General features: G+C 45.4%; 1 protein-coding gene across 1 annotated transcript in view; it reads right to left on the bottom strand.

The window, feature by feature from the left end:
- slc68a1a (solute carrier family 68 member 1a) overlaps positions 1-11446 on the bottom strand; it is a 50525-nt gene extending 39079 nt beyond the window's left edge. Inside the window, exon 1 of the mRNA XM_080205896.1 lies at positions 11330-11446. The gene's annotated coding sequence lies outside the window, so the exon portion shown is untranslated. The remainder of the gene's footprint in view (positions 1-11329) is intronic.
- Between the last annotated feature and the right edge of the window lie 861 nt (positions 11447-12307).

Raw genomic sequence — 12307 nt, 5'->3', positions numbered from 1 at the left:
CTTCAAAAAACATTACAGCATTTGGCAAGTTCACAAAACTAAAATTTTAAATTTCTGATTCAGACTGAAAATGTAGTTAGTAGTAATCTGTTATCTGCTATTAGACAAGCAACGGTTTATGTGGTACGGCACAGTGGTTCACACTGCTGTCTCAGTGCCAGGACTCCTGGTTCGATTCTCAGCTTGAGTCACTGTCTGTATGGAGTCTGCATATTCTCCCCATGTCTGCATGGGATTCTTCTGGATGCTCTGGTTTCCTACCACAGTCCGAAAGATATGCTCATTAGGTGCACTGGCCATGCTAAATTCTCCATCGGTGTACCTGAACAGGCGCCGCTGTGCGGTGACTAGGGGATTTTCATACTAACTTCATTGCAACGTTAATGTTAGCCTACTTGTGACATTAATAAGTAAATTTAAAAACTTAAACTTAAAATCTTGCAGTGCTCCTGAACAGCTCAGTGACATGCACTCCCGGATGATTCATATTTGATCCTTTATCTATGTTTAATTGGTCTATCTCAGCTTGGACACACAATTTAAAGCTGGGAGTACTATTTGGCACTGTGATGTACAAGAGGCAGTTAGTTGGTCAGACGGGATCCATCACTTTTTCTGAGCTGACCTAATCTCCTGCCATTTCTGACTTGCCTTACGCTCATCCTAAATAGATCGCAGCAGCTCTGGATAGCTCTTAAAAGTTCCCAGGCCTGACTGCCAAGCTTATGGAGTGGCCTTTCCCAATCCTCCACACCGAGGTAGAAAAACATGAGGAGCAACTGGGGAAGGCTGGCATTGCTTCATTTAGATGGAGGGAACCATATGACTAAGGAATTATGCTTTTCACTCACCAGTTTTACCATATGCATCCATTCTCCTACTTCAAAACATTGGACATTCCTAGTCTAGAGACACCAAGACCTGCCTTGAAGCACAATCATGGAAACTTCCATATAGAAGACTGCCATTTGGTTTACTATTCATGTTGATCTCTAAGGAAAGGAAACACTAACCCCATTTCCTGTATCTTTTAATACCTCTTTATAAATGTTTGTATAAATCTCTTTCAAGTGTCAAATGGGACTTACTTTGACACTTGACTTCTTCTGGTACATCATTGCCACCAGGAGAAATACTGTTTGAACGAAACATGGACATTCATACTAAACCATAATCCTTTTTTCAGGAGGAGGCAGAGAGAGATGGTGGGAATAAATTAAACATTGCAAGTGAAACCTTAAGCAATGTTGACAGAAGATATCATACAACCGATGATATCCCAAGTTGTACTGCCCTTATAATCTCAACATCTAGATTCCTCTTTTTTCAATGTTTATTTTTCCAAGCCTTTTGATTCTTGCTACGCTATGTTTCACTTCTTCATGCAAGACAGGCAATCAGTTACCTAGCCTATTTTTAACACGCACAACCGTAGCCCAGAGTGACTCTCCTGCCAATGTCCCTTCACCCACTGAGAAAATACACAGCAGTCGTCCTATGCTTTGACCAATGAAGTAAACCAAATCTACTCACCCATGTGTTTGCATAATATATGGTCGCCGAACACTTCAACTTTCATTTGCACCCAAAAAAACCATCTGTGTCAGGCCTAAATTAAGGGCTAACCCATTCTTCTGATAAGTCTGCCAAATCTGTTTGTAAACTGACACGAAGTTCAATATGAATTTTCTTTCTTATAATTTCTACCAGCATTTAGACTAAAATATCAGTAACAGTTGCAAGTGAATTAAACATATTTAATGTGCATCAATTCTACAGTACTAGAACAAATAACATTTCCGCATCCAGAGCACTCTAAAGTGAGATTCTTAACATATAGTCACTGCCTGTTGTATGCATGCAATAAAATCTTGGGATTTAGATGGTTTAAGGTACTGAGGAGGAACAGAGATAGGGAAGGGAAACACTATGACGGAGTTATACATGAAGTTGAAAATTTTAAGTGTTGAGAGATGAAGAGCAAATGTTTGATCAGCAGCAGGTAATAGCTGAGCATGCCATTGTGTGGGATAGTTTATTTGCAGCCTCCCAGCATCCACTCTTCATAAACAGCAGGTAGCCCAAAGCAGGTCTGCTCAAACCCTGTCCCACACCAAGTTTTGCTCCCAACCAACCCATTCTTGCTGATGCAAGTTAGTTCTCAGTCCCCCAGCATCTCCAAATTTTAAAAATTTGAAGCACTCCGTTATCATGTCTCTCCCTGTAACCTCCTCATCCAGACAGCATAGTGGTAAGCACTGCTGCCTCTCAGCACCAGGGGCCCAGGTTCAATTACAGCCTTGGGTCACTGTCTGCGTGGAGTTTGCACATTCTCCCTGCATCTGCATGGGTTTCCTTCACATACTCCAGTTTCTTTCCACAGTCCAAAAACATGCAGGTTAAGTTCATTGGCCATGCCAAATTGACACTAGTGTCAGTGCAATTAGCAAGGTAAACATGTGGGGTTACAGGAATAGGGCCTGGGTGGGGTTGTGTTAACACAGACTTGATGAGCCAAATGGCCTCCTTATGTACTGTAGGGATTCTATGATTAACCCCTCACTCACCCACTTCAAGGATCTGTTTCCTTGGTCTCCTGTGCATCTCCATTCCTCTTCATCCCACTGATAGGTGGCTGAAGGCATGACGACCTATACCTCAAGCTCACGAATACTCTCTCTCTTCCCCCACCACCAACCCCTTTCCTTAAATCAACAATTTTGTAACACTCATGTTTATCATTTTCTAAATACTGCATCACCTCCTTTGACAGAGTATTCATCTTTTTGATTACAGTTCTGTGAGGCACTTTGGAACTTGTTACTATGTCAAAGGCACAATATAACCTTATTATAATTGTTGCAATGTTCTCATCTCTGGGATGTGCTTGCCAATCTCAACAACAATAACTTCAGTGTTTCTGGGTCAAAAGCATGGAACTCCCATTCTAACAGCACCATGCACCTACGCGGCAGGAATTGCAATTAAACATGAACTGCTTAAACACCATCTCCTTGTCCAGGACAATTTGGGACGTGCAATAAATGCTGGGCTTGCCAGCGATGCTCATATTTCATGAAAAAAATAAGGAAACTATTCAATACTATTAACAAACACTATATAAGGGCATTTTACAAGAGCATTAGAAAATAAAATCTGACATTGGACTACACATAGCAATATTAGGACTGATGCCCAAACACTTGGTCAAAGAGATAGTGTCAAGGCCCATCATAAGAGAGTTAGAAGTTCTGGAAGAAAATTCCAAGCTGGAGGGTTTGGGGAGCTGAACAAAAAAACCACCACTGAATCAGCAATAAAAGTGAATGAAGTACAAGCAGCCAGCTCGAAAGGCCCCGAGGGGCTGGTAGAGATCACAAAGCTGGAGAGGGGTGAGGCCATGGAGGGAACTGAACAGAGGGATAGGAATTTCAAAAATAGACACTTTGTTTGATCTGGAGTTATTGTACGACAGCGAGCATTGAGTAAACTTAACTTGGTATGATTACGGACAGCAGAATTTTGAATGATCCCAAGTTTATGAAGAGTAGAATGTAGGAAATTGGGCAGGGTTGCATTGGAATAGTCAAGTCTAGGAGAAACAAAGTCATATAAGCAGATTAACTTCAGGCCAAAGTTAGAGTTGGAAAAAGACAGGCTTAGCAACAATGCAGATATGTAGACAGAAACTCAGCTTGGGATCAAATATCACACCAATATTGTGAACAGTCAGGGTTCAGCCAGGGAAAGGAATGAAGTCAGTAAGCTAGGGAATCGAGTTTGTAGCAGGAACTGAAGATGATGATCATTCAATTGGAGGAAATTTCCACTAATCCACTGCACGGTACTTAGTTTTATCAGCCGTGTTTAGAGCAGGGATGTTATGGGTGACCTAACATTGGTTAGGTCACAGCTAGAGTACTGCACACGATTCTGGAATCCACATTATAGGAGGGATGTGATGGCACTGGAAAGAGTGCAGAGGAGATTTACCAGAATATTGCCTGGGCTGGAGAGTTTTAGTTATGAAGAAATATTGGATAGACTGGGACTGTTTTCTCTGGAGCAGAGCAGACTGAGGAGGACATGGTTGAGATGTATAAAACAGAGTAGACAGGAAGAAATTCTCCCCCTTGGAGGAGCGATCAATGACCAAGGGACATAGATTTAAAATAAGAGGCAGGAAATTGAGAGGGGATGAGGGCAAAAACTTCTTTACCCAAAAGGTGGTAGAAATCTGGAACTCATTGTCTGAAAGGGTAGAGAAGGCAGAGATGTTCATAACATTTAAGAAGTGTTTAGATGTGCACTTGTGAAGCCAAAGTAGACAAGACTATGGACCAAGTGCTTGAAAATGGGTTTCAAATAATTGGGTGATTTGTCTTTGACCAGTAGAGATGCAGTGGGTCTTTTTCTGTGCTGTAGACCTTAAAGACTCTACACAACAGCAGAGAAGGCAATACATAAGAACATAAGAAATAGGAGCAGGAGTAGGCCATCTGGCCCTTCGAGCCTGCCCCGCCATTCAATAAGATCATGGCTGATCTGTCGTGGCTCAGTTCCACTTTCCGGCCCTCTCCCCATAACCCTTAATCCCCTCTCTTATCAAAAACCCATCAACCCGCTTCTTGAAAATATTTAGCGAGGCAGCCTCCACCACTTCAATGGGTAGAGAATTCCAGAGATTCACCACCCTTTGAGTGAAGAAGTTCCTCCTCAACTCCGTTCTAAAACGCCCCCCCTTTATCTTGAGGCTGTGCCCCCTAGTCCTAGTGTCTTTTTTCAGTGGGAAGAGTCTCTCCACCTCTATCCTATCCATCCCATTCATCATCTTATACGTCTCAATGAGATCTCCCCTCATTCTTCTAAACTCCAACGAGTACAAGCCTAGTTTATTCAGCCTCTCCTCATAGTTCAACCCCCTCAACTCCGGTATCAGCCTAGTAAACCTCCTCTGCACTCCCTCCAAGGCCAAAATATCTTTGCGCAGGTGCGGCGCCCAAAACTGCACACAGTACTCCAGCTGCGGCCTCACCAATGCCCTATACAGCTGCAGCAAGACCTCCCTACTTTTATATTCAATCCCCTTCGCTATGAAGGCCAGTATCCCATTCGCCTTCCTGACCACCTGCTGCACCTGCAAGCTGGGTTTTTGCGACTCATGCACAAGGACCCCGAGGTCCCTCTGCACCGTCGCCTGCTGCAGTTTTTCGCCTCGTATGTAATAGTCCTTCCTACCATGTGGACCACCTCACACTTGCCAACATTAAATTCCATTTGCCATTTCCTGGCCCATTCGCCCAGCCTATCTAGATCCTTCTGCAGACTCTCCACACCCTCCGCACAATTTGCCGTTCCCCCAATCTTGGTGTCATCCGCAAATTTCGACACCATACACTCGGTTCCCTCCTCCAGATCATCTATATAAATGGTAAAAAGCTGAGGCCCCAGCACTGGCCCCTGGGGCACTCCACTAGTCACCATCCGCCAATCCGAATAGCACCCGTTGACCCCCACTCTCTGCCTCCTATTTGACAACCAATCCTCTATCCACGCTAACACCCTACCCCCAACTCCAAGTCCCCTGACCTTCTGCAATAACCTCTTATGAGGTACTTTGTCAAACGCCTTCTGAAAATCCAGAAAGACCACATCCACCGGCTCTCCTCTATCGACCGCCCTAGACACATCTTCATAGAACTCCAGTAAATTTGTCAGACACGACTTCCCTTTAATGAAACCGTGCTGCGTCTGCTCTATCAAGCAATTGCCTTCAAGATGCCTCGGAATTTCCTCCTTAATGACGGATTCTAACATTTTACCTACCACAGACGTTAAACTAACCGGCCTATAATTCCCTGCCTTTTGCCTGGCACCCTTCTTAAACAACGGCGTAACATTAGCCGTTTTCCAATCTTCCGGCACTTCCCCGGAATCCAGCGACGTCTGGAAAATAACCACCAATGCATCCACTCCGCCATTTCTTTCAGAACCCTCGGATGCATTCCATCCGGTCCTGGGGACTTGTCCACAATCAGCCCCTCCAGTCTGTCGAGCACCGCCTCTCTAGTAACAAAGTGGAGGACATTACAATTGGCCTTCGCACCCAAGTTAGAGGTGGGAAAACCTTTTGTCACCAGTGACAGCTTTATACATCATATGCGAGTAACAATACTGACATAGGAAGTAATGGAATATCAAAGTACTATGTTAGAAGAGCAATAGGAAATACCATAATAATACACAATATGATTTTGATATCCTGCCATATTGCTTAGTTACTGATCCAAGAAGTGGAGCCAAATAATTCATCTCAGAGAAATACAAGAAGCAAAGCCATCCCACATCAGTTGGGAATGCCTGATTAGGACTGGGTTTGCTGCACATAATGATCAAACAACCTGCCCATATTTCATGAAGAGTGGCCACTTATAGAATTTCTATAGAACAGGAGGCCATTTGGTTCATCAAGTCTGCACCGACAACAATCCCACCCAGACCCTATCCCTGTAACCCCACGTATTTACCCTACTAATCACCCCAACACTAAATGGCAGTTGAGCACAGCCAATCAGCCTAACCTGCACATTTTTGGAGTGTGGGGAGGAAACCAGGGCACCCTGAAGAAATCGATGCAGTCACGAGGAGACTGTGCAAACTCCACATAGCCAGTCACCCAAGGCCAGAACTGAACCCAAGTCCTTGGCGCCGAGAGGCAGCAGTGCTCACCAACACCATCGCACTGGCCTATACTTAGTATAAGGACAGGAGAGCAGCAAGCCCCTATAAAACTAATCAGCATGCAGTTAATATATGTAGAAATTGACTCATTGGCCATCTCAGAGCCCAGGAAACCAACATCCTTGACCTCAAGGAACTTCCCAGGATATCAGAAAAACAAAAAAAGTTCAAATTACAGTATTTTGGCCTCTGGAAGTTGGTTTTATACAGTAAGAAGTCTCAAAACACCAGGTTAAAGTCTAACAGATTTATTTGGTAGCAAATGTGCTACCAAGTAAACTTTTTGGACTTTAACCTGGTGTTGAGAGACTTCTTACTGTGTTTACCTCCGTCTAACGCCGGCAACTCTGCATCACAGTTGGTTTTATAGCCAGTTAAGCACTTTTGATACATAGTCATTGTTACAATTTAAGAAACACACAACCACAACCAGCCATCAAATATACACCAGGTGGAAGATAAATGTTGATCTTGACAACTAGCATAACTCCCCCTACTCTTCTTCAAAAATAGTGTTGCGGATACCAAAAGAGAAAATGCTGTAAAATCTTAGCAGGTCTGGCAGCACGTGAGAGAGAAAAGAGCTGACATTTTGTGTCCAGAAGATCCTTTGTCATACATTCGACGTCTTAACAACTCCGCATCACTCTAGTGTTATAGGGTTGTTTATAAACACAGCAGGTGCAGACTCAGCTAAACATCTTATCTGAGACAGCATCTCAGTGCACTGCCTTAGTACTGCACTGGTATCAGCCCAATATACTCTAATCTCCACAGTGCGAATCAGAGATAAATGCCACCACTGAGCAGAGGATGACACACAAATGAATCAACTGTATGGAATTATCAGGTGGTTTTGTCTTTCCCAAATGTGGGGGCGAGTGCACCAGGAAACGAAAAAAGTAAGGTTACCCAAAACTTCACAACATTAACTAGAAGAAAGCCATGTGATCTATTAAATGTTACCGAGTATAAAGCAAATATAGAAACATAGACAATAGGAGCAGACAATTCAAGATCATGGCTCCTCTATCACAACACCATACTTCAGCGCTCTCCCCAGACCCAATGACACTCAGAGTCTAGAAATCTATTTCCTCCATATCACCGAACTTATCCTAAACTCTGCTGCCTGCATTCTAACCCACAGCAATGCCTGTTCAAGTTCATGACCTACACTGGCTCCTGGTCCATACGTGCTTCTATTTTAAAATTCACAATCTCACGTTAATTTCTCTCCTTGGCTATGCCCTCCTCCACCCATCAATCATTGTAACCTCAAGAGTTTTGTGGCAATAAAGGTGGCAAATGGTATGTTGGCTTTCATAGTGTGAGCATTTGAGTATAGGGATAGGAAGCTTTTGCTGCAATTGTATAGGGAGTTGGTGAGGCCACATTTGGCACACTGTGTGCAGTTTTGGTGTCCTTATCAGAGAAGGGACGTCCTTGCTTATAGAGAGATACAGCAAAGATTTATATGGCTGATTCCTGAATACAGTAAGAAGTCTCACAACACCTGGTCACCTGACGAAGGAACAGCATTCCGAAAGCTAGCGGCGTTTACTACCAAATAAACCTGTTGGACTTTAACCTGGTATTGTGAGACTTCTTATTGTGTTTACTGCAGTCCAACCTCAGCATCTCCACGTCGTGTTTGCTGAATGGCAGGTCTGTCATATGAGGAGAGTTAGGATTATATTCACTGGAGTTTAGAAGAGTGAGGGGGATCTCATCAAAACTTGTAAAATTCTAACAGGGTTAGACCGGATAGATTCAGAAAGAATGTTCCCAATGGTGGGAGAGTGAGAACTACAAGTTATAGCTTGAGGATAAGGGGATAAACCTTTTAGGATTGAGGTGAAGAGAAATTTTTTCAGTCAGAGGATAATGAATGTGTGGAATTCGCTCCCACTGAATGTAGTTGAGGCCAAATTGTTGTTTGATTTCAAGACGAAATTAGATCTAGCTCTTGGGGCTAAAGGGATCAAGGGACATGGGTGGGTGGAATCAGGCTGAATTCAATGATCAGCCATGATCAAGATGAATGGTGGAGCAGGTTCAAAGGGCTGAATGGCCTACTCCTGCTTCTAGTTTCTACATAACCTCTTTCCCCCTAAAATTGGCAGCTTACTCACTGGAATTCTTATTCTGTACTTTTTTTACCTCTCTCATATATAACTTGTGTTTTGACCTTCCAACTTACGCAAGTTGAACCCCACTACACGGGGAAAAAACTCTGGAGATGCAAATGGAGAAATCACCATCATCAAGCAATCTCAACAAGAGAGCAAATCAGAAAGCCATTGCTTTCGCCCAGATGTCCACAGTGACTGCATTTGAAACATTTGCAATCAAATCAGCAGATCAAGATTTGGTTAAACCCCTCTGTCCAAGAGGGCAGGGATGTGGAACTGAGCCACGACAGATCAGCCATGATCTTATTGAATGGCGGGGCAGGCTCGAAGGGCTAGATGGCCTACTCCTGCTCCTATTTCTTATGTTCTTTCCAAGACTTGGTATTAATTTCAGGCTTGCTGCCTTCTGGTAAGGTATCTTGAGGTACTTTCCTGTGTTAAACATAAATGCAAATTTTGGCCACAGGAAACAGAACACAGTCTGTGCTGTACTACAAAAAAAACAAAACCTAGACGGAAACTATGGGATCCTGAAAGTCAAACTCAAGTGGTTATTTAATACTAAGATGCACCCTATCCTGTGAGCTGCTATTTTGTACGAAACTCAGAAACACAAGGATTTTATATTTTTATAGAAGGATTGTGTATTTTTTTTACTAACTGCTGGAAAACAACAGCATCATTTGATAAGTAGCAATGGCACCTCACAAGTAAGTTAGAGTCTTTGAATCTTAAGAGGAATCCAACCATTGAAAAATTTACAGTTATATTAATTCAGGGAACATCTCAAAATACTGTACACATACTAAGACACGGCTGAGCAAAGTAAAGCTAAGGAGCAGTGTGCGAATGCACTATTTTAAGAGGCAATTAAGGGAGGGAGGCAGTGGTTGGAAAATGGGAGTGGGGGATGGGGGTGGTGAAAGAGTTTGACAAAGCAGGGAGTATAACAACTGAGACACATCAGGGAATAATCAGTGTGCAAACTAAAACTCTAAATGATCTCACCATAAACACTGTCAAATTACAGTCTTCCAATTGCTACAAGGCAGACATCATTCAGCGAATATAATTAACACAGAGTTACAAACAATTTAAAAAAGTTAACTGCAGTAATTGAGGGAAGACAACCGGAAGTTCAAAACCACATTTCTTGCAAATATTCATTTCTACATAATCATGCAGGTGTAAAGTTTTGTCGACACCTCTGTATTGTCAAATTGCTCATTCATCTACATGAATAGTTTGTTTTAAAATGAGTATAAAATACTGATATCTTCTCCAAGGCTCCAGGGACAGTAATGGATGGAACTAACAGCAGGAACTTGTCACTATTCCTGAACCAGGAGAAAGGCCACAGATCGTCAATGACCACCACCAAATGGGGAAAGGCCTAGAACCCACAATGACTTCCTCCTCTCCCCTGACTGTCACTAACCCTCTACTCTCTCTGCAGATGCTCACTGAAGCTCTACCACCTCCGTCCCTTCCCCCCCCCTCTTTCCAGGGAAGGGCCCCAGACCATTACTGAGTCCCCTCCCCAAGGGAAGGGGCCCAGGCCCTCACTGACCACCCCACCAGGGGAAAGGCCCAGGCCCCCACTGACATCCCCCCAACTCAGGGGAAAGACCGAGACCTCCACTAACTCTTCCCCCAGGGGATGGGCCCCAGGCCATTACTGAGTCCCCTCTTCCCAGGGGAAAGGCCCCAGACCGTCACTGACCCCCCCTCCCTTCCCAGGGGAAAGGCCCCAGACCCTCACTGACCCCCCCTCCCTTCCCAGGGGAAAGGCCCCAGACCCTCACTGACCCCCCCCCCCCCCTTCCCAGGGGAAAGGCCCCAGACCCTCACTGACACCCCCCCCCTTCCCAGGGGAAAGGCCCCAGACCCTCACTGACACCCCCCCCTTCCCACGGGAAAGGCCCCAGACCCTCACTGACACCCCCCTCTTCCCAGGGGAAAGGCCCCAGACCCTCACTGACCCCCCCCCTCCCTTCCCAGGGGAAAGGCCCCAGACCCTCACTGACCTCTTCCCCCCCACCCCCTCACTGACCTCTTCCCCCCCACCCCCTCACTGACCTCTTCCCCCCCACCCCCTCACTGACCTCTTCCCACCCCCACCCCCTCACTGACCTCTTCCCACCCCCACCCCCTCACTGACCTCTTCCCACCCCCACCCCCTCACTGACCTCTTCCCACCCCCACCCCCTCACTGACCTCTTCCCACCCCCACCCCCTCACTGACCTCTTCCCACCCCCACCCCCTCACTGACCTCTTCCCACCCCCACCCCCTCACTGACCTCTTCCCACCCCCACCCCCTCACTGACCTCTTCCCACCCCCTCACTGACCTCTTCCCACCCCCTCACTGACCTCTTCCCACCACCACCCCCTCTCCAGCTTTAGCCTAGTTTAAATCTCTTTTCATGAAAGCAGTTGGGTTAATCTCTCACCGTTAATCCTCCCTGTGTTTCACAAGGCAGCGGAAACTGGGGGAAGTCTCCATCTCCCAAGCCAGCTCAGTCCCTGCGGAACCGCAGCCGACGATGAACGGGAACCTCTCCCCCTCATCTCCCCCGCTCTCAGCGCCCGCTCCGCGCCTCGCCTCGCCCCGCCCTCCATCCACGCCCATTGGTCGGATCCGTCCCCGCCCACGGTGAGCTCCCACCTTCCATTGGTTAAAACAACTGTCACTCAAAGTGCTGACCGCAGTTGGCTGCTACTCGCGCGTGCGCACAGACCGGATGGGGCAGCCTCCGCGCAAGCGCACACGCGGCTTGGCCGGGAGTGAGCACGCATGCGTGCCTGCGCTTTGATTGACACTTGGTGCAGACGTGGCGATTTGGGTCCCACAGGAGCTGGAATTGGGAACTGCAGGAATCACGGAGCAGAATGGGAGAATAAAACAGCAGTGGGTTAGCAATATGACGTTTGCAATAAAGTTCTCAAAAAGAGGGCGAAAAAAATCAGTTGTCTTTTATTTCTAAAGCAATTTCCCAGTATTTAATGTTCATGTTATTCCCAAGAGTTTGCGCACAATAGGGCTGCTTTATCAAGATTGCCCGAATGAAATCATTATACTATGTTAAAATGCAAATGCCAGTTTCTGCAATGATTTCAAGGAAGAAATAACCGGTATTGATGTAAGATCTTTCACCAGGCTTCAACGCTAAGTGCTCTTCCACAGTAGTCACTGTGGCAATGTAGGGAAATGCAATTTAAAGTGACTACTTTGGTGCTGCCTGCCCGTATCCACCTCGTCCAAAAAATCTGATCGCATCACATTTGGGAATAACATCACAATGACACAGCGGCAAAATATTGCTGAAGGTTGTGAAAAATGTGCACATCCTTCACAAACATTGTCTACCAGCTGAAATACCCTTTAATAACTCAACTCTCCCAAGTGTGGAACAAACCAGAACAGACTA

This window comes from Carcharhinus amblyrhynchos, chromosome 17, assembly GCF_965287045.1.
Source record: "Carcharhinus amblyrhynchos chromosome 17, sCarAmb.v2.hapA, whole genome shotgun sequence".
Lineage (NCBI taxonomy): Eukaryota > Metazoa > Chordata > Chondrichthyes > Carcharhiniformes > Carcharhinidae > Carcharhinus > Carcharhinus amblyrhynchos.
Note: the sequence above shows the minus strand (reverse complement) of the source record. Positions and strands in the feature narration are given on the sequence as shown.